The sequence below is a fragment of the Rhipicephalus microplus genome, unplaced genomic scaffold (assembly GCF_043290135.1).
Source record: "Rhipicephalus microplus isolate Deutch F79 unplaced genomic scaffold, USDA_Rmic scaffold_28, whole genome shotgun sequence".
Lineage (NCBI taxonomy): Eukaryota > Metazoa > Arthropoda > Arachnida > Ixodida > Ixodidae > Rhipicephalus > Rhipicephalus microplus.
In genome coordinates, this window is record NW_027464601.1 from 7,008,855 (window position 1) to 7,036,124 (window position 27,270).

The window sequence follows — 27,270 nt, forward strand, 5'->3', positions numbered from 1 at the left end:
AAAATTTCGAAGCTGCCTGTCTATCTTTTTTATGTACTGCTGCCGGCCACTGAGCTCCCTTCCTTCTAATCTTTTCATTGATCAGAAGGGATGCAGCCCTTCTACAGCTTAGAAAGGTTTCCCATTGTCTTTCAACATCATCTGTCGGTTCACCCCGCTGCTTACCATGTCTATGTTCCCTTGAGGCTTCCTGACATTTTGCTATGGCTCTCATAACTTCCTCATTCCACCAACTTTTGGGTTTGTGTCTCAAATGTGTTCCATCGCCATCTGGCGGTTTCCTCCCAAGGCATTACGCGCAAGCCGGCGCGTTCCTCATACCACAGAACACCTACCATACTTTTCTATTCTAGCCACCTAAACCAGGTTCCTCTCTACAGAACAACTTGTATGATACTCTATGACCCAAGAATAACCTGTGTCACTTGTCCTGACACAAAAACATTTTAAGTAATCACATATTTCATCTTGTTTTTGTTCTAAGTGCATGGTCTGTTTTTATTAAATTGATCATTTCTTCGTGAATAAAATAGTTTTGTGTCAGTTTATAATAATTAAAATTGTTTTATCTTGATTTCTTGTTTTTGGCTCTTCGGGGCTACTTTTATGAGTTACCTAAGGTACGTTTGGCTATTTTTGGGCTACTATTGGCCCTGAACATGGTGGGTTGCTTTCCGAGCACCTGGCAACCCCGTCCATTCCATGTGCGCGCCCTGCGCGCGCTGAAGTCCAATGCGCCGGCGCTGATCCGCACGCCAAGATGAACTTTGCTGTGCTGTCTCTGCACCTCAGTGCGCGTGAGTTATGCTGATATTGCGGCCGCGAATGCCTAGGCAACACAAGGTGCCCAACTGCATCGTCAGGCTTCCTGCACCACGCAACTAGAGCAGCAATCATGGCGGCAACAAAGAGTGCGTCGACTTCGCTGCGCAACGTGAGGCGGTGGTCAGGTTTGTGTGTGTATGCTGCATGTACATCTTTTACCGTGTGTGTAGTACTTACAGCATTCTTGCCCATGAAAAACAAGAGTTCGGCGTCACTGGCTAGCGGCGCCTGCATTTTGATAAGCTGTCGTGTGTCGGGAACATGCAGCTGTCGTAGTAAGCGCGTTTTGATTTTGGTCCCACGTGTTGCTCAAACCTTTTTCGCGAGAGATCTATCGAACTTTTAAGCAGGAAATTGCCAAGGAAAGGAACTATGATAATACTCTTGGTAGTTCTCTACTGTTTGAGGCTTGGACGGGAGTATTGCGAACCAAGACATATCGGGCTAAATACGAAGTGGTAGACACGGTATGCAGTGCAGAGAAAGAAAAAACTGCCGAACACTTGATAATGTTCTGTAAAGGGCTTCACCCTATAGTTCAGGATGGTGGCGCAGAGTTTTTCAAAGCACTGTGGTTTAGGGACAGGGAGGGCAAAATAGAATTTAAGCGGGTAGAATTAACTAGAAGGAGGTTACCTGGTTGGTGGCTAAAGTCAAGGCACGAGTGAAAATTAAACCCTTCACTGCAAAGTATGAATCCTCAACCTCACTATTTAAGGGGAAAAAAATCTAGTTTTTGGTTCAATAATTATTAGGGTGTGTCTATTCTCCCGGCAACCGGGATAATTGTTCAAAAAAATTTCTCCCGGCAGTCGCCTTCCATTGGCTCTCACATGTCACGTGACTAACTGCCGGGAAACATTTTTTGTATTATTTTCCCGGCAACCGGGAGAATTATTGAAAAAAATTTCTCCCGGCAGTTAGTCACCTGACATATAAAAGCCAATGGGAGGCGACTGCCGGGAGAAATTTGTTTGAAGAATTCTTCCGGTTGCCGGGAGAATTATTCAAAGAAATTTCACCCGGCAGTTTCCTCCCACTGGCTCTCGTATGTCTGGTGAGTAACTGCCGGGACAAATCTCCTGGCAGTTCTCCCGGCAGCGTAAAATTTGTCAGCATTCTAACGGCAGCCGAACATGCACTCCCTATACACTCTTAAAAAAGTGAGTAAAAAGTTAGCGTCTGCAAGCAAATAAGTAGTAACTGCAAAGTTTACTACTTTTTTTGAAGCATTACTAACCTTTTGCAACCTGTTTACTACGTATGCTAGTAAATAGTTACTAGCTGCAACCGTTACAAACTGTTTACTACTTGTTTACTACCTGCATTAGTACCCAGTAATTGGAATGAAATAGGTAGTAACTGATGTTGCTTCTAAATTTTTGCAATCCGGCCATGAACTATGCAAATTAAAATAATAAGTAACTCATATTGTATCATATACAAGACGAATCGTCTCAAGGTTTCATCTTTAAACGGATTGATATGTGGGGTTTAACGTCCCAAAACCACCATATGATTATGAGAGACGCCGTAGTGGAGAGCTCCGGAAATTTCGACCACCTGGGGTTCTTTACCGTGCACCCAAATCTGAGCACACAGGCCTACATTTCCGCCTTCATCGGAAATGCAGCCGCCACAGCCGGAATACAAACCTGCGACCTGAGCGTTATCGCTGGTGGCCGCATTTATTCGAGCAGTGAAACTTAACTGTTGCATTTGCGCACTCAAGCCCAACAGTTGATCTCGAAATAATCTGGACTGCTCCCGGGAATTCTCTCGGCGCTTGTGCAAGGCAGTAATTACACGTGCAGTGGGCTGGTAACATAAAAAAAATAAAAGGTCACTTGCATGATGCATTAGATAAAAAAAAAGTTGCGCAATAGAGATATCTAAGCATCATTCAGCTATTATCACAACGAAGAGGTTCAAGTTAAAGACCCATAAGCAAGTGCTGCACGCATTGTAATACACAATTATAATGAACTAATATGACAGGCAGATAGAAATGAACCAGATGGTCAAAATTAATGCAGAATCCCTCATTACGGCGTGTCTCATATTAATATTATGATTTTGGTACATAAAATCTCAGAAACTATTACTTTCTAACAGCGGATATATTGGCACAGTGAACCATTAAATTGCACTGAGACTGTGTTAATGAGTCGGTACCTAGTTTCGGCTGCTGTAGATATAACTTTCACTTTTATATGAAATAGAAACGACATAATTTTTTATAAGCACGGCTGACCCAAACACAAACAGTTAGTATGATATAGTGCTCTAGGCTGGCATTTTTTATAATTCATCCCGAGACACAAGTGCCGACCTGTGCCAGACATGCATCCTAAAGTAGGGGCTATATAGACCGCGCGAGTCATTTACTTAGTACTGTAGCATTAGTGTACTTTTTACAACCATGTAATCTTCGTGTTGATGGTGACACAACGCAAAATTACTGGAAGTTGCATAGTAATGAGACATAAATTGACCAGTGTTATCAATGGTGAAATGATGTGGCAAAATGGACAGGGTACTATCAGCTACTACCTTTCTTTTTCTTGAAATCTCTAGAAGATGCTACCTATGGTAGTAATTAGTAATAGCTAGGGTAGGAACAGTTACTAAATGCCGTTAATAAAGGCAAAGGTAGTAAGAGTTACCACCCCTAACATTGCTAACTGCACAAACTACCTGGATTGCAACACATGTGGCAAACCATTACTATCCCAATGTTAGCAAGTACTACTACCTTTTTTTGAAAGTTGAGAGCACTGTTAATTGAATTTCTACAGGAGCACAAAAGCCAACTCATATGTAATTCCAACTTTGCCTCTCACGGCCAGCCAATACTGTAGGTGAGATTAGAAAATAGAAAAGTGTAGAAAAATATTTTATTGCACAATCCCGAAATTCTATTATACTATACAGGGTGTCCCACATAACTTGAGCCAATATTTTGAAAATGAGAGAGACTTCAGTGGTGAATTGAACCAAACGCGTACTACTCGCACTAGCCTATAGAGACTCTGGCTAGTTTTTCTCCCCATACTAATTAACTAATCATTCTTAATTATTTATTTTAATATTTATGGGCTGGAAACCCAAAATATGAACACTGACATGTTCCAGAAACTACCGTTTAAATTGTTTCCTGTACGAAACATCTAGCGCTGTTATTTTTTCCATGTCGTAAAGAAAGCCTATAGCAGCATTATAGCAGTGCGCTCGCAGTCCGTCACACGGCTCCTTTTCACATTTCACGGGCTTTTTTTAATCAGGGGGTCTAGCCTGTAGGTACTCACTAGCTTGTGAATATCTACAGGCTAGTGGGAGTAGTATGCGTTAGGTTCAATTCGCCTCCTAAGTGCCTTTCACTTTCGAATTCTTGGCTCAAGTTATGTGCGACACCCTGTATATGGAGGTGCTGCTTTTTTCACAAAGGCAACATGCTACTGCGCTGTAGCAGTGGTTGTACACGAGCCACATTTCCACAGTTTTGTCTTGGGTTTCTGTTTTACACCAACACATGGAAGGTGGTACCATAATAAGCACCAGTCACACGATACTGCATCATGGTCATCTAGTTTTGTTTTGCATTTTGTGCACTTCCACTCCTCGTCCTTTTTTACACTAAGGACCATTTGCACAGCTTTCCAAGCATCATCTGTGAAAAAACGCCGTACTAGGTTAATGTCAACCATTTCATCTCGAATGCCGTCGTGTATGTCTTCAGGCCTTGCTTCCACAGATTCTTCGTCAAGTAGTTTGCCTTTGATAGCATCTGATGCTTGCCGCTTCCCCACCAGCCAACTGAGCATGGCTAGCTTTCTCTCTCTCATTGTAAGCTCAGAGAATGGTCCCAGTCTTGCCGTTCTCTTGCGTTTTTTTGGAAGGCCAATAACTGTTAGCACATGACCTTTAGGACGACCACATTTTCTCATAGCAACTGGCACTTTGATATTTTGAAGGTCAGAAGGCTGCGACAAAGAATTCTCATCTGTGCTGGCTTCATCTTGTCTATTGCAGTGTTGGCTGCTTGAATGCTCGCTGACTTTAGTGCTTGCTTCCGAGAGCTCCTGGTGATGTTTCGCCTCTTCCGAGGCTCTGCACAGTAAATTCTGATCAGCATTGCTCTGTACATCCACAACAGACCCCGGAAAACCTTCCGAGTTTGCACTTTCAGCTGCAACTGCAGCTGTCAAGTGATGTGCAGGCTCATGTGCAGTAACATGAACTTTCGAGCCATTTCTCCAATGGTCGGCTCTCCTAGAGAAAGGCTGGCTCTCCTAGAGAATTGTCTCTAGGAGAGCCAGCCTCTCCTTGAACATTTCCGTGGAGCATTCTGATGCCATACTTGCAAGCTTCGATGCAACGCCAGCTGCTTTTTTGAACTTTTTATGTGCTGACAATTTTTTTTCATTGCTGTGAGTGCTTACTTGCACATGCTCTACGTCACTGCACATATCACTCTTTCTTAGTTGGATATTGGCTACATACGTATCTAAAAACCAGCGCTCAGCACATAGTCCTTTATCGTACTTGGGCATGTTGGATGCCGTTCGTACAACGAAAATGTGTCGACAGGGCAACAGCATTGATTTCCTGAAGGCACACGAACAATCTTCAGTTGTACAAATCTTGCCATCAGTAATAGCAGAATTGATTTTTTCTGTCGCAGTCATGGAAGCTTGTAGCTCTTCATTTAAATGACGAAATGCATAGGGAGTCAGCAGGGTGGCGTACAATTTGGCCGCTTCATCGCCATTTGGTATTACTATCTTCTTTTGCAGCATAACAGCTGCTTTGTGAGCTTTCTCATTTCGCTGAGTGTTGATCAAGGCGAAGAATCGCTCAACAAACAATTCCAGAGAACTAAAGCGCTCTACAATCTGCTTTAGCTTAGAGTTTAAGCACTCTGCTCGGTTGTTCATGGAGCTGAAAAAGTTGCCGCACGACCACTTTGATCCCATTGTCCATTCTGTATGAATGGCATGCCAGTTGGTAGTGAAATATTCCACTACTCCCTTTGCTGCTGTTTGCTGCAGCAAGGCAAAAAGCTCATCATATTGGTCTTCATTTTTTGTATAGACCATTTGCTGCAATAAGTCCAGAGCAGTGTCTTGTTCAGCTTTTGTGATTCCCAATTTCTGCACACTTACTTCTCTGCGGAATGCTTGCAGGACATGGAAAGCACATATATGGAGTGCCGAGGATGGAAATAGTTCTTTTATTACCGGTCGTTCCTTCACATCTTTGTCCGCCATGGTCACCCTCACTGAGTTCCAACTGGGATTCAAATCTTTGAACTCTTCGAAAAACCAGCGAAGCGTGTCGGCATCTTCAGTCGAAAACAACCCAACAGCGACAATTTCACTCTCTCCATTACCATTCTCAATGATGACAAGAAAGGAAGACATTCTTGTCTCTAACAACTTGTACGTAGCGTCGATAAAGATGACTTCAGGCCAACATTGAAATGATTTCTTCATCACATCATCTTGAAAGTAGACAGCCTGGAGCTCACGGTTTTCATCTGTAAGCAAACGTACTGTTGCGTTGTGCTTCTCTTGAAGCATGCGTACAACTTCGGGCCAATCATTCCTTGGTTGCAACAGTCTATGTTTGGCTGCAATATTTGACAAGTCCTTGAGAAGAACAGCACTACCACTCTCCTTCTCCATTTGTCCTCTCACCATCATCTTGTTGGCCTTCATTTTCATCAGCTCATGAGCCTTGTTTTGAAGCTGTGGTGCCAACCTTCTCTGTTGAGGTAAATGCCGAAAAAGTTCCTGGTCAACGGGATGATTGTGTGTCAAGTCGAGTGACCTCACTTCCAGGAACTTTCCTTCCTTCTCCGCAGCAATGTAGATATTGAAGCTGCAGTCCCGTTTGAATGTCCTAAAAAGAATGGGGGAAAGAAAATAGAAATAGTATATGCATTACAAGGGCGAAATTCCAATAGCAGCTCATGAATAGGCAAGTTTAACAGTTTAACGACGTGCCACTTTTGTTACGAGAAGACGCTCTCATGCCAGCAACAGTGATGACTCGCCAGGTTTGCGATTTGCGTATGCAAGCAAGCACTTGCGCGAAGGCGTTCTACGTCGCGTCGCGTGCATTTTTGCGTATATGAGGTTTTGGCTTTTTTTAAGTGGTAGACGGTTCGCAAATACTAGAGGTCCGTTCGAATCACCTGCAGCGATCGGAACCGCTTCACGGCTGTGCACGAGAAGTTGAGTTGAGAAAATGTGCAACGCGAGTTCAGGGGTGCAGGCACAATGCGCCACCCCAAACGAATGACAAGATGCCGAGACGGTGCAGGCCGTATTTTTGTTTGCTTAATTACTCCATTCATTCAACTAACACCCACCGATGGCAAACCGTACATGTGCACAGATTATGAGGTGCAAATATCTGGGCAAAACACGCTGCTTAAGTTACGCCTTAGTGCAACCTCGTCTGCTCAGCGGCACGCGCGGCTGCACCATGCCGGCACCACGGCGTAGAAGGTGCCGGAAAAGGTGAACCACCTACTAGTGCAGCACAGTTCAGTAACTCAACCCAAAATGCAAATGAAGAGCACACGCATAGCCGCATAAAACTACTTACGATGATTTCCGTGCGCCTTTGTTGGTGCTGATAAACTTCGCGCCGCCATGGATACAGCAGTATCGAAGCTGGTAATACTTCAGTGACTCCGACATCTTGCTGGCCAGTTTCCCCACGCGGTTTTTCGCCGCCGCAATGGTCCTTGCGTCCCGTTTCCATAAGTGCACGCAGTCTTCTGCACTGAAGCGGGAGATACACGCTTCGAGGTCTTCAAAAGTGCCGAAGCGATCACCGACCGCAAGCTGCACTTTGCCGCCCTCAGCCTCTTGCATTAGTAAAACACTCGATGGTCTGATGTCTCGTAATAAATAAAAGACACCACGAGCAAAATAAATACGGCAACGAAGCAGCAACACACGTTGCACGTGTTGCGAGCGGAGACACGTGTACGAATGGGCTCGTCACGCACGCAAGGCTTCGTCTGTCCGGTCTCAGGTGGTCCCAGAACGGGTGGTGGGGTGTTCTCCCCGGCAGTTAGTCACGTGACATGTGAGAGCCAATGGGAGGCTACTGCCGGGAGAAATTTTTTTGAACAATTATCCCGGTTGCCGGGAGAATAGACACTACCTAATTATTATGGCTTGGTGGCGCCAGCCACCGCCCGATCTAAAGGGTACAGCCATATCCATCCATCCATCATCATGGCGGCGGACGGTTACAGCTAGGCGTTTTTAATCTGCGGCGATTAGGGGCTCGTCAGTCGAGAGTTGTTTAATGTCCCTCCATAATTTTTAAGGTAGCGACATCTGCCGCGCGCGCCACCTAGAAAGTTCCTGTAGCAGACGACGCCCAGCTTTAAGCACGGCATTCAGCTGTTGGATAAATATCTGCACATGCCAGGAAATAAAAGCTACTGATGCCTGACTGTGATGAAGGCCGAAATAAGGGCCCAAAATGTTATAGCTGTGCCTTTATTTCAAATAAACATTGAAAAAGAGAGGGGAAAAAATGTTTGATCGCCTAGATTCGGCATGTTTACATCTTGGTTATTCGCGTTTGTATTACATTGCGTTTTTCAACCTAATTTAGCTGCATATAATTAAAAAAAAACGAAGGCGCATTGATTCGCTTTCATTTTACAAAATAGTCGAAGCCCTTCACGGAAACAACTAGCCGGGACCGAAGACAACACGAGGCGAGTTTACCCGCGGCTGCCCATGGCGCCTGCCTTGGTCGCTGTATTGGCCGTACCTTGGCGACTGCGTGCGTTTAATCCGATCGCTCTCCGCCGTTCTTGCTCGTAAGTGTGCTCTGTACATATAGCGGTCACTTCGGTCGAACAATACATCTGACATTCATCCGGAGTGAAAAATTTCGACATGGCGTTGCCGAAACGCGATCCTCACTGAAAGTAAACATCCTGCGCACGTGTGTGGAAACTAAAATTTGGTGGAAACGCTTGCGCTAACAGTCTTCTTCTCACTGCGTGCGGCGATTGCCCGACCACTTGAGTGTCTTTTGCTATTCTGTGCTACGAGTCAACGCAAGCGTCACAACATTCCAAAGCGGCGTGTCATCGTCGATCGTCGAATTTGTTCGTGTTGCAAACGCGACCTAACCGCGCGGAACACCATGGTGTAGGTAAATTTCTTCGACAAGGCTTCTTGTGTGCGCGTGTGTGAATGCGGTTGTATTCCTGATATGAGCAACGTCGGTACGTAACCTTGAATAACCCGTGGATTTTTAATAGTGTGTTTATGCTTTTTCGATTTGCCTTTGTGCCTCCCTGAAGCGCACAAGCTTCTCTAGAATTAAAGATCCTTAAGTGAAACGCCCGCGAATTGGCCTAGTTATTGTTGCACTTTATTTTGCTGGCGATTTTATATCGCTTCTGATGTTTTTCCCATGTTAGTTCGCTGGTTGGTGCTTTTCATCAGTGAAATAGCATTGCTGCTTGCCGAGACATTTCGTTTAGTATCCGAGTGTGAGGGTAACCTAAGAGTAACAGAGTGGACAATAATGTACTTTATGATATAGTTTTATTATTTGGTGGCCAGTAGCTTTGAATATGGGGTATTTATTTATTTATTTAAGAAGATACTGCCTGTCAGAATGCCATACTTTAGGCAGCGGTGAGCGATACATATAAGAAATATACAGTGATGGCCAGTGGCTATAGGAGGGTCGCACAGGGGCGTGGCCCACGAGATGGCGCCAGCGTCGAAGAGGCAGCGCATCCATCTTTGTGGTCTCCCTCCCTGCCGCCGCGGGCAAGCAGTCGCAGAACGTACACTAGTACGAGGTACACTCACGGCTGCGCGCCTGTGCAAGATTCCTGTGCTCATAATGGTGAACTGTGCCTTATTTGGTTGCTACAATCACTCGAGTGAGAAGGCTGGTCATGAGAATGCGTCTGATGTCGGCTTTTTTTTTCTTCCATACGTAGAATGATCGTAAACCAATCGAAAAGGTTTGGATGGTTCAGCCACACAATATACCACGTGTGCGTTAAACATTTAATTTCCGATAAGTGTTCAGAACCTATGCAACATCTTAGAGGTTCGCGTTTGTGGTGGAAAACTTGGGTTTTCGAGACGTGCTATGGAGCTTTGTTTACGCAGCAGGAGACGAGCATGCGCACTACGACCGCGATCGCTGCTTATCAGCGGTATCATTCAGGTAGGTGCTACGTGTTACTGATTTATCTGTGTTAGTAAACAGTCAGCGACGCAGTGCGTTCTTGTTTCTACTAGCTTTAAAGAGCTGAGCACATTAACGTCGATCAGTTACAATCGAGACTGTGATTTCTGGGTGCGCAACTGCCCGACGTGCGTCATTGGACCCTGCAGCAAAGAGCATTTTTGATCGCAAGCGACTCAGGTTCAACCATGAACAAACTATGACAATTGTATCACCTCACATGCTCTTGCAAATGGTGAAGCCCTTCTGCACAAAGAATTCGGAAAACGACACCACCGCAGTGAAAAAAAAAAAAAAAAACAGAATTATTCGTCCGAGCACTGAGCAAGGAAAAGCAGTCACGTTTCCGACGACGACGCGGTGGCCGTCTCTGAGGTCTCTAACTCGATGCTGTTGGACCCATCCGCTAGTGACATAGTTTTGGGTGTCCATCAATTTACAGGCTTTAAGCTCGTCCCTTGTTGCAAAGCTTGTGCCGCCAACAAGGTGGTCCTTAATGTCCGTGAGCTTGATGCGGGAATAACACTTTAAATCACACACAGCTTCATCGCTGCTGAAGTCGAACGGTTCGATATCTGCCGCAAATGTGAACCTTATGTTCATAGCGAAGTTTCGCCGGATTTCGGAAGTCACGCGCGTAAGCACTCAGTCGAATTTCACCACGTTGGTACCGTACGTAGCGGCACGCACACAACCTCTCACTGCCGCTCACCGCTTCAAAAAGGGCGCGCTTAGACCATTGACATGGCGGTAGAGGCAAACGCCGCTTGCGCCTCAAGCGGATGACGTCACGTGCAACCCTCCTATATGGTATTTATTTATTTATTTAAGAATATACAGTTAGTCCGAATGCCATACTTTAGGCAAGGGTCAGTGATACAGTGGGAACAACACAATTCAGGAAATACAGTGATGGCCAGTAGCAATGGCTATGTGGTATTTCTTTATTTATTTCAGAACATACAGCCAGTACGAATGCCATACTTTAGGCAGGATCAGCAATACAATGGGAATGACACAATACAAGAAATAGACAATGCGTACAGAACAATATGAAATATAGAACGGATCATAATGTAGGAACAAGAGTATTATTTGTTTAAAACGAAAGCCTGAATGATACACAAACTCAAACAAAGTTTCATAATACCACACAATTATCACTACACAAGCAGTACAGTAACAGCAACTACCACTTATTTACCATAACGGCTTGACATATACACATGCCGCCTTGCAGGAGCTGAACAAAGTTTTTCATCCATCCATCCATATACACATGCAGCACAAAAATATAATGACACTAAGTTGTACAACTCCGTAAGGTTATGCTTGCAGACAAAAGCAGCGGCACATGCCACCCACAATGCAAAGTACAGAGTAATGCAGGTACTTACTAGTATATTTAATTACACATTCAATGCACGAAATACGCTTAGGATGTGCTTCCAAGTGAACAAAAGGACATGACACGAAGCTGGCACTGAACAGTAAGGGTAGCTTAAATAACTATTAAAATGCAAAAACAAAGAATAGCCACACTTACAGTAGTACAAGAGACATCATACATTTTACACAAACTTTCCTACCAGTACTACCTAATGCTACCTGCAGCAACATGCATGCCAATGCTTCGGCTACCACACTTCTGTGAGCTTTGAATTTTTGTCATAAGGAGATGGTTCTTATTTTTAACGAGAATTGAGATTCTAGTTCTTAAAAACGTGGCAAGGAGTTTGTCCGATATGAGTGGCATGTAGGGAAGCAATTGCCCAAGTACAGGGAACTTTGAATGGTACTCTGAAGTTTAGATGCAGAAACTCTGTTTGCAATCAATGCATCTTCATTTAAGCACACATAATTTTCAGCAGCCTCTATTAACTGCAAGACAGCTGGTGATGGGACTGTCAATGCCGGCTTCTCTTTGTTGTAGCACTTCAGCATTGTGAGCTTTTTTCCCTCGGCTGAGCTTGCGATCGCTTCAACACAGGCTTGATAGGAGTTTGCCTTCTTCACTTGTCGAACAACATAACCAGCAAGGTACTCCAAGGATTCATGTTCTAAGTCTTGAATATCAAGGAGGTCAGACGGACGAACAACATATATTTTGCTTTCATTTGGTTTGTTGTCATCGGCCATGCCAGTCAAGAGAAAGCAGTCTTCTTCAGTGTAGCTGCCGTCCTTACTTGGCCTCAGAAACTGGGCCTTCGTAGCAGCTCGAAGTGAAAACTTGAATTCAAGTACACGAGGCACCGGGTTCTTACACCTTAGTGTAGAGAAAAGATTTTCTAGGGCATCTTGGCCGAATCGCTCAGCAGCAGAAACTTGAAGTTGCACTTTTCAAGAAACAGTGCCTGCAGTAGCAACACTGGTGTTGTCGCTAGGATAACGCCAGTCTGCACTGGTTTCCAGGTGGCTTTTTTTCATCCCCAATACATATTTTTTCAAAAAGTGCAATTGTTTCTTCAAGAAACTGAAGGGCCTTTCCATACTCAACATCATCAAAATGGCTCAAAACCAGTTTTGTTGTTCTGAAAGTCATGAGCCTGAACCATCGAAACATCATCTCAAGAAACCATGCAGTTGTCAAGGCTGTTTTATCTAATGTTCCATTATCTACAAGCAAGCCTACTGCAGCAGCAGTGTCGCTGTTGATAAGGCTGAATGCTGGTCCCACCTTCATTTTGTCATAATGGCTGGGTCAACTGAAGAAGTTTCAGGTGGGGAGCTAGCTTTAGCTCTGCATTGCTGTCTATCTCGACAAGCTTCTTTATAGGCTCGATGGGTATTTCATTTCCCGGCAGATTGTTTTTTTTCACTACTTCTTCGGGCAAGTATATCTTCTGGCCTTTAGTTAAGTGGCTCCTCAGGTTCTTAAGGAGATGAGGAACATCAGCCATGAAAAAAAGTTGCCTAGATGCATCACATGGGTGGGGACACGAGGTTTTAGACTTGCTGTGCTTGCCTACAATTTTACCGAACAGTTTCCAGACGGCTTGGGTCCCCCCTCCCATGTCTGTCACCACAACATCTACATTCAGGGAAATTGCCTCACATGCTTTTATGAGGACAGTGATTATATGCTTAACTGTTTTGGCATGGAATGAATTTCCAGTCAAATGGTAAGCAACTGTTTGCTTCCAGCGGGTTGTTATTCCACCGAGCATAAATACCAGCCCATGAGTGGCCAAACAGTCGGGTGGCAGTGTTCCGTCTGCAAGAGGTATAGTTGGGGCTCCAAGCACTGTTCCCGAGGATGGGTTGTACACTAAGCCTTGTGCAAGCTGCATCTCATCGAGCATTAAAGTGGCGTGCCGCTCCTCTGGTGACATGAGGCTAACCTGTGGAGTGGAAAGATTTAGTTAGGCGATGCAAACAGCGGTGCTATGGTAACAAGACAGGTCAAGGGTCATGGGCACCTGTCTGTGCACTTACCTTTAGTGCGAGAGACGCCATGATGTCCTCCAGCAAACCTGGTGTGAACTTGTACTCTTCCAAGTGACGATGTAGGGTGCGTTCTGTTAGCAGAGGTTGTCCAAGCTCCCTGACCGAGTCATAGCCACGTGCTCCGCAGGAAAGTCTCATTTTCAATGCCCTTATAACAGTCTTCTTAGTCCATCGAGTCCCCGGCATTGTTGCCATCTTCAGACATTTAACTTGGTCTTCATTCAAGTATTTTAGTCCTGCAACAAGGTGCTTATTTGCAGTTAGTGCCTGGAAACGCTGCCTCTGAGCAAGTTGAAGCTTCCGTAGTGTCGCCTGAAGTTCAATTTCAAGCTGGGCCACCCTCTTCTGTAGAGCTGCTTGTATCAAGTGGCCTGAATTCGTGCACCGAAATTAGGTCTAAAGCATTTGTCAATGCTAAACAGGCAAGACCGGGGGCTGGGTGGTGCTTCATATTGAAGACGTCACACTGATACAGAAAGCGCATGCACGGAACAGCCTGTTTGCTGTTCTCTGTGTATTCTTTATCAGTGAGACATCTCCCCTAGTTTTAAATAGCATTGTTAGGAATGCGTTGCTGACAGCAAATGACCTGCATGAGAGCAGGGAAGCGCAACACAAAAACATCAGATAAGCGCAGGAATATCTAACATTCCCGCATGTTTCTTTTCCCTTGTTCCCTTCATGCAGTTCATTTTCTCTCACTCTGCACGAGTTGCACACACATCGGTACTGTTACGAGTATAATGTATTGCGATTTACGAAACAAAGGGCCTCGACCTCCTAGTAAGTAGCATGGAAACTTGCATTGAAAGAAAGGTTGTGTCAGCTTCCGTAAGTATGTCGCTATGCGCAAAAGAGGCATTGAATGATGGCACACACAAAAATTCGAACAAAACTGTTCAACTCACTAGCCTGTGTACTTTCTGGCTGGAATAGAGCAGGGATCTGTAGGTCTAGTTGCATATTAGGAACATCTACGTAGAGCACAAAGCAAGTTGACAACCAGCAATGTAGAGAGGCATTGGTATGTCACATGGGGAATACACATGCTTTGGGCCACACAAAATATCTGCCTGTTTGCTTGGATCAGCTTTAGACACAGCTTTATTAGACGTGAAGGTAAGTTTGAACCATATTTTGCAACATAAAAAAAGATTGTAAATTACAAAATATAAAATATCTCTGTGCTCTCTGCACGGCATATATCGTCTGTATGTGAACGAATGAAGAGCATAAGCACGCAATTTACCAGCTGATGGAAAGGTAGGAGCTCACAGACGGGAGAAACTTACCATTCTCAGTGTCGGCTGGTTGGGGTTCGACATCGACCTGTGTGTTTTGCTTGACTTTGCGGTCATCTGGGTAGGATACATGAACATAATGACAAATGATAACTGAAGGATTGTTTTCATTGCAATAATCAAATTTGACTTGAACACTGTGAATAGCATTCAAGATCATTTGTCCTAATGAACACCGTGAACATACCAGTACTTTCCGCTCTTGTTTTTTTAGGGGGTGGCTCGTGTGGCTTTGCAACTGGTCGATGCAAAAAGATGCTTGGCATCGCAAATGGCCTTAGCTTCTTTTCACCAGTATTCTTGAGAATAATCGGTTCAAACTGGTCTTCTGTGAAATGATCCTGTAGCAGAGTTGGAAACGACTTTCTGAACATGTTGTAAAACGAAGTTAACGCGCGCAGAGATAGAGAACTGGAGATAGTAGAAGTCACTGCTGAAATTTATGAATGTTTATCGCTATAACAATAATAATAATTGCTGGGGTTTTACGTACCAAAACCACGATATGAGTAAGAGGCATGTCGTAGTGGACTGCTCTGGTAATTTCCCGACTACTTGAGATTCTATTACGTGCACTGAATACGCGCCGTACACGAGCCTCTAGCATTTCACCTCCATCGAAAATGTGACCGCCGAGGACGGGATCGAAGCGCGTCTTTCCGGTCAGCAGCCGAGCACCGTAACCGCAGTAACTGCCATACCACGGCGGCGAACAAATTTAGGTCGCATGCAACACAATGCGGATATCTGTCAGCGAGTTAGTGCGCTTCCCTCGCTTTATTTACTTGCATGCTAGGCTCGTAGTGCATGACCTACGTCAGCGGGTTCATAAAGCACTAAAATGAATAATCTCGACAAATGTGGGCCATCAAAACCAGCGCGCACGAATGAAATGCTATTGCAGCTCGGCACATGCACGCGTATGCTTTTTCTTGCGCCTTTGTGTCGCGTTACTTACCTCGCATAGTCGTGCAGTGTCCGACGGTTCGAAGTCTTTCCTTCCAATTCTGTGCAACTATACTTTTCTTCTGGTTAGGTTCTGCTTGCCCCGCGGGATGCAAAATAACTTTTTGCCATCTTCCGTCCGGTTTCGGCACACAAGCGCACAGCAACACGACATATCGGACCTTCCAGAACTAAATCACTGCACAACGTGCATAGCGGAACAGGCGAAGCGAGCGCTCTCCTCCCAGACCGCGGGAACCTTCATGGCGTAGCAAGCTCACGTGTCACAGATCAGCCTATCGCAAGCGCCGTCGGCTTCATGAAACCTTTTCGATACATTTGAATTTATTGAGGGACTTTAGAGTTGTTCGAGACCTGCAACTGTACACCACTGTTTCAGAGGCTATGCAAAGTGTGGCGTTGTTGCACCGTCCGCCACAGGTGGTGCTGGCGACCGAGAACATTCTAAAATGAAGGAGGGAAAGGGTGTGGCAGCTGTTTTCCTTCTCATGCGGCAGGCATCTTTCTAGAGGAGGCGTTGGTAGTGCGCAATGGTCCCCTCTTCCATGCGCGTCAAGGAGTAAGCAGCGTGAAGGCGTTCGACAGCTTCCGGCCATGGACGCGGCAAATTCTCGAAACCTAGCTCGTGACCAGCGTGCTCGTGAAGGTGCATTTAGGAAGTTACTTGTATCATTTCAGCGCGACTTGGACGAAGACAGGAGACGCATAAAACACATACGAGCGCTCGTCTGTTTTATGTGTCTCCTGTCTTTGTCCAAGTCACACTGAAATTATCCAAGTAACATCCTATTCTTCCAAGTCAGAGTTATTGGGACTAGGAAGGCTGGAGTGTACTAAAATATCGTGGTATGGCCGTGGCCGTCGAAATGCGTACTAATCGGCGCGAATAGAATATAAATTCGCAGCAAGGATTCGCTCGTGTATCCGCGCATCGTTGAAACGAAAAGCGGGCGCAGGCCTACCTCTGAGCGGTACGACCAAGCAGATAGCATTGCTTGCACCTCCGCACTCGAATCAACAGCGCACGCTAAGCTCTACACACGAGGCAATACAGTTTTTTGTCCCCTCACCCGACCTCGCATCTTTTCAGGCACCACGTGTACGGCCAACACCACGTACGGCTGGAGCTAAGTTCTGCCTAACCGCACATATGTGTGGTGTTTCAACGATTAATTTCGAGGGGGGGGGGGGGGGGAATGTCCTCCCCAGCCGGAGCGCAAGGGGCGTCAGGGTGACCCTCCCAAGATTTACGCCACTGCTGGTGGCTGCCCGTTATCCTGAAACATGCCCTGGAAATTAACCAGACATGGGAGAGATGAAGCACCCTTTTTCGAGAGGCTTCGGATTAGGGCTACCTTTGACGGCAGCCAAAATGTCACGCAAGCAGACAAGCAACTACGTTTACCAATATTAAGTGCTATCCGCAGGGTAATGTCTGCAGTTAAAATTGCTAGGTAAAATAGTGTTAACGCCGATGTATTTATAGCAAACTAGCACAGCCTGTGCACCTTTGCATCATTCTGCCACGCGAACCAGTTGAACTTACGAAATTTGCAGATGTCAAGACCACCAGGATACTGTGGCATCTGTCTGTAAAAGTCCACAAAATTGAGAGGGGGCAAATAGTTTTATTGACCTTAGTTACTTTGGAGTTATCAAAAGTACCCTAGGCACATGGCATTCATTTGGCAGGTGCTATTCTTAACAGGATGATGGCAGAACTTAATCAGAGACCACAGCTTCCTTGCAGTTTCCTTGGTAATCCCAGCACATGGCCTGAAATGAAGATGGCTGTGCTGTGAAAATTATAGTAAACTTACTATGCAAAAACAAATGAAGTGAATAAAATTTTGATTCAGGATGACAGCAACAGTTGTGGCCATTGATGATGAACTTCAAGAAAAACAAGCTTTACAACTGTTTATCTCAAAATTGTTGGAGATAAATGCATTTCATCACATTATTGTAGTGTTTTTTTTTTCATCAACTATAGAAAGGGGGTCTTATGCAAAAAAAGAAATGAAAAGGAAAGAACCTATGTAGTCATGTGGCTGAAACCCTTTTTCACACAGTGTAACATTTTCTATCAAAATATTAGCGATAAAGTTCCCAGAAAACATGCCCTCACCAGTGGAGCCACTCTAGGCATTGGTCGCAGCAAACCATACTAGTCTGCCCATCGTCGATAAGCTCGAAAAGGCCACAACTCCACAGCCCTTTCTCCTTCTTTACAGCAACTACAAACAAAAAAATAGAGATTTTCAAAACAAGGAGGCACTGAGTATGTTACAATAATTTACCCGAGGAAGTTAAAAGAGCCCATGCATCAGGACTGAAGTATTTTTTTAGTTAAGGCAAGGATACTCTGCAGTCTAGCAGAGCACTGGGGAGGACTTCAGGATGAACTTCCAAGTCACGCTCCTGTAAGATGTAGGCACCATCTAGCACCCTTGGGCACAGGCCATCACCAATGAGTCCAGACAATATCACTGGGGAGAAAGTGCAATGAAAAAAAGTCAAAGTTAACGCAAACACAGTGGCTAGAATAAATGCAAGCTTCAATAGCAGAATCCAATCTTCCTTACATTGTGTTTGCGACTTCTCAGGCAGCTGCTTAACTGGCACTGGTTGGCCATCATCTTGTTCTCTCAGTCGTTTTAACCTGCTTTGCAGCACCCGCTTGCTTGGACAGCCTCGACTCTTGACTAGGGGGAGTTTTATCTCGTTTACTCGGCTGGATGCGGTGCCCTCTTGGTTCGCAGAGCTTCTAGTCTCACTGCCGCTGGTTGAGGGTCCCACAGAGCACTTTTCGTTCGCAGAGCTTCCAGTGTCATTTCCGCTCATCGAGGGTCCCGTGGTGACACTGGCCTGACTCTGGTTGAGCAGCTTCTGTGCTCCATCAATATGCAGCGTATCTCCAGAGCCTACACCTTGGCAAGTGGAATTTTCTGGTGCTTGCACCTCGTCTTTTTCATGATTGCTCAGTGTCACCTCTTCCTGCCTTAGCCAGGCTGTGTTCAGACTCTAAGAAACTGAGTCGTGCCGCAAAGACGTCTGGCTGGGAGTCAGCCAGATTGTCTGCAATAGCTTTCAGCGTCCTCATTGCGTAATTTAAACGTTGGTTTCTATGCATTTTTTGAAAGGAAGGCCCTGGCATTGACATAACTTGCACTTTCGCAAAGCTGCCCGTCGTGGACTCCAAGTCAGCGTCAACTTCTTCATGGTTGTTCACTGCAGTGGTTCCAAGGAACTCCACCTGATATGATTTGAACCATCGCCTGCTGACAGCTTCCTCCAGACATGGCTTTATGTCAAATTTAGCACAAACTGCAAGCATGTGCCGGCAAAGCAGCCTCATTCTTTTGTACGTGGTGCAGCTGCATGAATGTTTTTCAAATGAGACATCGTGCCAGACATCAGTGGATGTAGAAAAAACTGCATAGCTGTGCGCTGATAACTTTCTAACCTCTCGAAGTTCATCGTGCAGTTTCACCAGCTCACTGCTCAACAGCTTGCAGACATACGGTGTGAGGACTTGGCGACACTGCTCCTGCACACCTTCATGTCCTTCATCGCTATAAAAGTCGCAGGTCTTTAGAAGGATGGTTTTGTGATGTGCTGCGTGTGACAAGCTTGTGGATAACTTTAAGCGGCCACAAAGAGCTTCATGAAGCTTTGAAGACTATGAGAGAACATTTTTTATCTTCGCGTTGTGCGATTCAACATGGTTGTTGGTATTGTTTCCTCCTGTAAACTCTTGATCGCAAAGGTGCCGTACTCACATCTTGGTGACGTTTGCCCAGTTTTTAGTGAAATAGCTGGTGGATTCTGAGCTGCCATACCTTTCGAATTCAGCTTTTGCTTCATCATATTTCTGTAGTGTGGGAGCCTGCAGCATTTCACTAAAGCTGGCTAACGTTTGATTGCGTTCATCAGGTGACTTTCCGAGCTGTGCAGCTGCAGTTTGAAAGGCTTTCTTCGCATGAAATTCGCACAGTTGTACAGCTGGGGAACCTGGGAAGGCTGCTTTGGCAGCATTCACTTCCGTAAAATCTTTGTCTATAACCACAACTTTGTACTAAAAAACGTGTCTAAAAGATGTGTCACAACATACTGCTGCTCAGATGCCACAAATGCATAGGCGACCACATGACTAGAACCGGATCCATCTTCTACAACCATTACAAACGGAGGCATGCGCAGCTTGTTGGTCCGGTATGTTGCATCGAGCAGGACAACTTCCGGGAAGCACTTAAACGCCTGCTGCTTGTGCGGAGTTTGGAAAAACAGGATCTGTAGTTCCTTGTTTTCATTTGTTATGGGAAGCACTTTAGCACCATACTTTGCTTTCAAGTTGTTCATCTCCTGCAGCAACTGGATCGCCTCATTCTCTCCTCGCCGCGCCAAGGATATACAAAACCTGAAGTGTGCCGCGCACACTTCAGGTTCTGTATATCCTTGGCGATTACTGCTTTCTCTGCACGAACATAAATTAAAGAGAGAAATAAATGACAAATCTCGCAGAAAAAAATTCTTACCAGTTTCCTGTCGCAGCTTCTCCACGATGAGGCTAAGTTGAACATTCAGCTTTATTAGGGGTCGAACGAAATTGACCTCCTCCTCGTTCAGCTGGCAACACTCTGAGTACGCCTTATATGTTTCCGGGCTGACCTCTTGGTTGTGCTCTAAGTTGACAACCGTGACCTTTAGTAGTTGGCTGGCCCGGCGCGCCGTTACGATAATTTTGGCTGGGCAGTCCTTCTTCATAATCCTAGGAGAAATCTTTTTGAGTTTCACAGTTCCCGCTCTGATCTCATGGCTAAGGCGAGAGTGGAGGTGGTGGAGGCGCTTACCTTTGTTGCAGACGAATTTCAGTCCCCGTCTTTCTCACGACACCTCAGTGCTTGCAAACATAAGTTATGTTCGCGAATTTTAACTTTGAGTCAAGCTTAGTTAGACTGGCAGAAAGCCGAGAATTCACAACGTCCACAGTCTTGCTTGCCCTTTGTGACAAAAACAGTGTTTGTAGCGACTTGAAAGTCTCTGAATGCTCTATCAAACTCGACATAGCTGTCAAACTTCGCACCAACATTCATGTCGTCTTCGAGACTGGCACGCTGCTTCGTGCACAGAAGAGGGGACCGTTGCAGACTACAGACACTCACCCAAGGGTCCGAGGGCACGTACGTGAATGAGGAGCGATAAATGAAGGCCACCGACTGGGTCCGCGCGCTACTAACGCTACCACTAAGACCACAACACTGCACAACACACACCACCACGTGAGGGCCATGTCAGCTATGAGCTAACATGACCCGGCGCTAGATTGCGTTATACGCCGCGTCGTGCGTACAGCCTTTTCCGGTATGCGCGCACGACTTTCTGCGTGCAGCATTGTGCTTTGGTCTCACGTGTTGCTCAACCCTTACTCGCGAGTTGGCACGTATTAGCGCCCATTTTAATAAGGTTGCAAATGGGATAACTTGATGAAACCGCATGTTAGTGTTGGACACGACCGACGTTTACGTGCCCAGCGTTGTGGTAAGCAAAATACGCACGGCGCGGCGACCTTTTGTCCTGCGGAATTCCCCCGACAGGTATTCATTGTTTTTTGAAGAAAGAGACCATTATGGGCCATCAAGATTTGAATGTGTAAGCCCGTCAGTTTGCAGGAGATGTTTTAGGAGAAACTTTTTTGGAACAACGTCAATACATTTGAAAATGGATTTGCGTATACTTCCTTGCGGATGTGATTTGCTGAACCTAAGTGAATGAACAGGGCACTGCACTCTGCGCAAGTTTTGTCAATAATTATTTCATAACCCCTTTGCTGGAGGACCTTTGGAAAGATTGTGGATCATGCCAAAATTCTTGATGGGTAAAGCGCAGTGATGTTTGTAGCCATGACACGGTCGTGTTGCTAGGTAATAAAAGCCTATCCAGGCTATCTGCCGTTGTTTCATAAGTAAAATGAATAAACATGTGTTGCAGTGAAGCTAAGTATTCTGATGTGTCACTTAAAGTACTCTTCTAAGGTCGTGTGCTTGCTTTCAACTGATAATACATATTGTTCATGTGATGTCACTTTCGCCGTTGTCACCCTCTCCCGCGATGCCTGGGTACCTACCCAGACTGCATAGCATTGCTGCCGTTCGTGCAAGCTCCCTACAAGACCGTCTTCGTGCGGAAGAGACGAAAATGACGAGAGGCGGCACGTACCGAATGAGCTGAAGCACAGTGCTAACGTTGTTCGAGTGAAGTTTATTTTAATACAGTGCACATATATTTCCTTAGCTCTCTCGCTTATCTTCCTTCATCTCTTCGCTGGTTTGCTGCCCACTTGGAAAAGCCATCGCACCAGTGGTAGAGCATGCTGGAAACAAATTGAATACATTAGACACTTTTGAAATAGCATACCCATAATACTGCGTACTCCATTTCTTTGAGGGTTGTCGCCGATTAGCGGTGAAATAATTTTTTTTAGAAGATAGCGTTGGTAACCAAGCAGCTAGGGGTCTAGGCACTTTGTTAACGTGGTTTACTTACGGTCTAGGTTGTTGCCCCGCTGATCAACAGCCTCGACATTTGTGGACTCCTCTTCGTTTTTGACGACCATTGCTTTTCCGTGATTCTGAAAAGAAAAGAAGAAATGTTGAGTGACCCTAATGTACGCCCCAGAGAACTAATGACATTACCTTCAAGTGAAGTTGCTTTTCAGTCGGTTCGTCAGTTTTCTTGATCTGCTGCTCGCGTAGCGCGTGCAATATATGTTGCTCCTCTATCTTCAGCCTGTTTATTTGTCGTTGAAAAAGTTCGATTGTTTCCAAAATGAGTTTCTCCTCCTCCTTGAGATACTCAAGCAAACGACATTCTGCTATGGTGACTAATAAACGTAGAGCACGTATCCGTTCGTTCACGTTAACTTTTCTGTTCGCGGACTACCGCCAACTGTCTGTCTGTCCCAATTAACCGCCTTTTGCTTTGGGCACGTATTTTCCCAGTTTTTCGGTTTCCTATAATAATTGCGTTGCCACCATACAAACCAATTAAATTTTTATATAAAAATGAACTCATAAAATTTGAACAATTCTTTTATTTTACTCTAAAAATAGATTGTTTTTATTTTTAGATATATATTGCAAACGCGGTAGTTACCACACATGGTCTTAGAGTGTCACGTTAGCCATGCTAGTACAGTTACAGTGGCTAGAATAGGAAAGTGTGATGAGCGGCAAGCGGCGCCTACAGAACGCACTGAAGCCCCGAGGAGGAGCTGCGTAGGGGCGCGCGCAATCGTTTATAACCTCACTATTTAAAGGGAAAAAAAAGATAAATCTAATAGTTAGTTCACTAAGTATTACGGCTAGGTGGCGTTAGCCGCCGCCCGATCTAAAGGGTACAGCCACATCAATCCATCCACACGTTGTTGGCACGTTTCCGACAGTTTCAATGGGCGCGTTCGCCCTCGTTTTTTTTTTTTTTTTTTTTCTGTGGCACTTTGAGACCAATGCTTCTGTATGCACTGCCATGGCGCGAAAACAAAGCCATTGCTTCGTCCCGGGGTTCACTACAGGCTACAAGTCGGCTAAAAAGAAGCATGCGTTGTTCGGCGTTCCGAAGGACGAAGCTCTGTTAGCGCAATGGCGGAGAGCGATATCCCGCGCGCTGCAAGCTGATTCAAGAAAACTCGGCTGTGTGCGAGCTGCACTTAAGCGAAATGTACATCTCCCGGAATTTGAGCACACTGGGATTGGCGAAATTGTCCGCATTGAAAGGGACCGGCAGACTCATAGGCGCGCCTGCCGGCGGGGGGGGGGGGGGGGGGCGAAGGTTTAATTCAGGGCGCCTCTTTCCTATTGAATCAGTGTATGAGGCACATTTTACGACCCCTTTTAGATAACTAAAGAGTGCCTGCTGCCTAGTCAATGTATAGAACAGCAGATTTAGCACCCCCCTCCCAGGTGGCCAGCCGCTTTTGCCCCTCTCGTGCGGGCGCCTATGGGTAGGCCTTTTGGAGAAGCTGTTCGCATTTGTAGACGCCTTTGAAATCACTTTTTCAAAGTGGTTTAGCTACACAGTGATAGCTTGATAGCTTCACAGTGACAGCTTGCAAAAGCTTGTTTCCTGCTTTAAAAAAAAAAAAGTCACACTGGGCTGTGCACAACATGGTCCGAGCCTCGCCAATTAAGTAAAGAAGTTTTTTCTGCTCACCTATTTGCGTTTTTACACAAAGGTACTCCAAAAAGAGCAAGCATCTGAAAAGAGGAAGTACCTGAAGCTCAGGCGCATCACCTAGGCTTGCAGGCCAATCTTCTGTGAGGCGCTTGTGAAATATAAAACATTTTTTCTTGGGGATGAAAAAGGGCGTGCGACATATTATTGAGAATGCATTGTTGTAAACATATAGCGAGTAACTACTCAAAAATTCGTTGTATGACGTGTGTGCAGAAAATAAAAGAATTTCATCCAGATACCGCTCGTGACTCTCGTCTCTGAGTATACGTTTTGAATAATGGGCTTTATTTACAGATTAGTGCTTGAAGAAATGTTGGTTCGCCTTGGAAAGTGTTGCAAGCAATGGCTCACAACTGAGTTTATCGTTACACTCTTCTACCACGTCACATCAACAAAATGTTTCAGTGCCGTCACACGCTCACTTTCGGCATCTTGTGAATGTACCTGACGATATTTCAGTTCATTCGCACACCTGCGTAGGTATCCTGTTCTCCAAAAGCTAATTAACATATTTTCTCAATCGCCATTTGAGGCCATGTACGTGCAAAAAAAAAATATTATAAATGTTTCACATTAGCCGCGCGCGTGGTTGATTGCCGTCTGTGCAGCGCATCACCGCCTTGGGTGACGTGGATGCATGGATTGATATGGCTGTACCCTTTGGATCGGGCGGCGGCTAACGCCACCTAGCCGTAATACTTAGTGAAGTAACCACTAGATTTGTCTTTTTTTCCTTTAAATAGTGAAGTTGACGACTGGTACTTTGCAGTGAAGGGTTTATTTTCACTCGTGCCTTGACTTTAGCCACGAATCAGATAACCTTCTTCTAGTTATTTCTACACGCTTAAAGTCTATTTTTCCCTTCCTGTCCCTAAACCCCAGTGCTTTAAAAAACTCCGCGTCATCATCCCGAACTATAAGGTGTTGCCCTTTACAGAACATTAACAAGTGTTCAGCAGTTTCCTCCTCCTCTCTACATGCACTGCATACTCCGTCTACCACTTCATATTTGGTCTGATATGTCTTGGTTCGCAATACTCCCGTCCTGGCCTTAAACAGTAGAGAACTACCCCGAGTATTATTATAGATCCTTTCCTTGGCAATTTCCTCCTTAAATGTTCGATAGATCGCTAGTGCGGACTTTTTATTCATGCCAATTCTCCATATATCGGTCTCGGCTTCCTTCACCTTCTTCTTAACTGATAATTCTTTTTGGTTTGGCTGCCTGCTGTTTTCTAAGTATTTACCATTCAATTGTCTGGTTCGCTTCCTCCATTTTGTACCGACATTCTTCATGTACAAGTAGCTGAAACCTTCCTAGCCAAACGCACCTCCCCCATTTCTCTCAATCGCTTCTCAAATTTTATCTTGCTGCTAGCTTCCCTGCCCTCAAATGATGTCCACCCCATATCACCTTATACTCCCTGTTTCGGTGTCCCGTTAGCTCCTAAAGCAAACCTACCTATTCCACATTGCTTAATTTCTAATCTTGCTTGAACTTCTGATCTCATGCACAAGACTGCATTGCCGAACATCAGCACAGGAACCATGACCCCTTTCCATAATCCTCTCACAACATCATACCTATTGTAATTCCCCAGTGCCCTATTTTTCATTACCACTGCATTCCTGTTACCTTTAGTTATCGCGTATATTTCGTGTTTCCTTAGGTACTCAGTCCCATTGCTTATCCGAACGCCCAGATATTTGCATTTATCTGTTATCTCTAGCGTGACTTCCTGTATCCCAAGCTCGCAACCTTTATTATCATTAACAATCATGACTGCTGATTTTTCCTTACCGAATCTGAAATCTCACCTATCTCCCTCATTACCGCAGATGTCCGTCTATCTCTGCAAATCTTTCTTGTTGTCGGCCGTTAGCACTATATCATCTGTGTACATCAATGCTAGTAGCGCCTGTTCAATGAGTTTTCCTTGTTTGACGAAAGAGAGGTAGAAGCCCAGTCCTTTTTCCTCTAACTTGGCCTCTAATCCTTGTAATTACATCATGAATAATAAGGGCGACAGAGGACACCCCTGTCTAAGCCCCCGTTTTATCTCTGCAGGCTTGGGTACCTGTTTTTCCCACTTTATAACTACCTTGTTACCTTTATAGATACCCTTCAAAAGATTAGTGACTATATGTTCCACGCCTAGTGTGTCCAGTATTCCCCACAGTTCCTCTTAAACCGCGCTATCGTACGCTCCCTTGATATCCAAAAATGCTAATCACATGGGCCTGTGTTCCTTTTCTACTATTTCGATGCACTGCGTTAGTGAGAACAGATTGTATTCCAACCTCCTGTGTTTCCGAAACCCATTCTGCAGTTCCCCCAGCACCCTTTCATCTTCTATCCATGACTGCAGTCTTTCCTTTATAATCTGCACTGCCAGCCTGTAGACCACTGATGTCACTGTTATAGGACTGTAGTTGTTTATGTCAGCTTTGGCCCCCTTTCCTTTATAGATCATGCTCGTCCTGCTAAGTTTCCATCCATCGGGGACTTCACCATCGATTATTTTTCTCACTGCCTTTTTCAAAGTCTGCCTAGACTTCGCACCTAGTGTTTTTGTTAGCATAATTGGAATGCCATGTGGGCCTGTTGATGTACTACTAGGAACCCTCTTCTCAGCCCTTTCCCACTCTCGTTGTGAAAATGGAGCCGTTGCGCCATTTGATTCATCCTTGTCTATTGTGGTGCCTAAAGCACTTCTTTGTTGAAATTTTTCTGTCGCCCTTGTTCTTATATATTCAATAGCTTCGTCCCCTTCTAGCCTAGCACCTTGAGCTGTAGTTATAAACCTCTGCTCAAAAAATCGTCTCATTTCTTAGGGAATTTAGATGGTTCCGAAATTTTACAGTTGCCTTTCTATCTTTTCTATGTACTTCTGCCAGCCACTGAGCTCCCTTTCTTTTAATCTTTTCATTCATCAGCAGGGATGCATCCCTTCTACAGCTTAGAAAAATTTCCCATTCTCTTTCAACATCAACTGTCGGTTCATCCCGCTGCTTAGCATGTCTGTGTTCCCTAGAGGCTTCCTGACGTTTTGCTATGGCTCTCTCAACTTCCTCATCCCACCAACCTTTGAGTTTGTTTCTTCTTTTCCGGGGTGACTTGTCACGTGCCTTAGCAAGCTCTAGCTCAAATAGTCGAATTAGATTCGTGTATGTCCACACTGTTTTATTATCCTGAGTGATTACTTTCTCAATTTGTTTAGGAGCTATTTCTATTTGCCTT

At 45.1% G+C, this 27,270-nt stretch overlaps 1 long non-coding RNA gene and 1 pseudogene across 1 annotated transcript in view; one reads left to right on the top strand and one right to left on the bottom strand.

Annotated features, from left to right (window-relative positions):
- Positions 1 to 695: 695 nt before the first annotated feature.
- Positions 696 to 27,270, top strand: part of LOC142786703 (uncharacterized) — a 38,788-nt gene continuing 12,213 nt past the window's right edge. The window contains exon 1 of the long non-coding RNA XR_012889124.1: positions 696 to 950. This is a non-coding gene — a long non-coding RNA (uncharacterized LOC142786703). The remainder of the gene's footprint in view (positions 951 to 27,270) is intronic.
- LOC142786676 (uncharacterized) lies at positions 20,153 to 20,890 on the bottom strand (annotated as a pseudogene).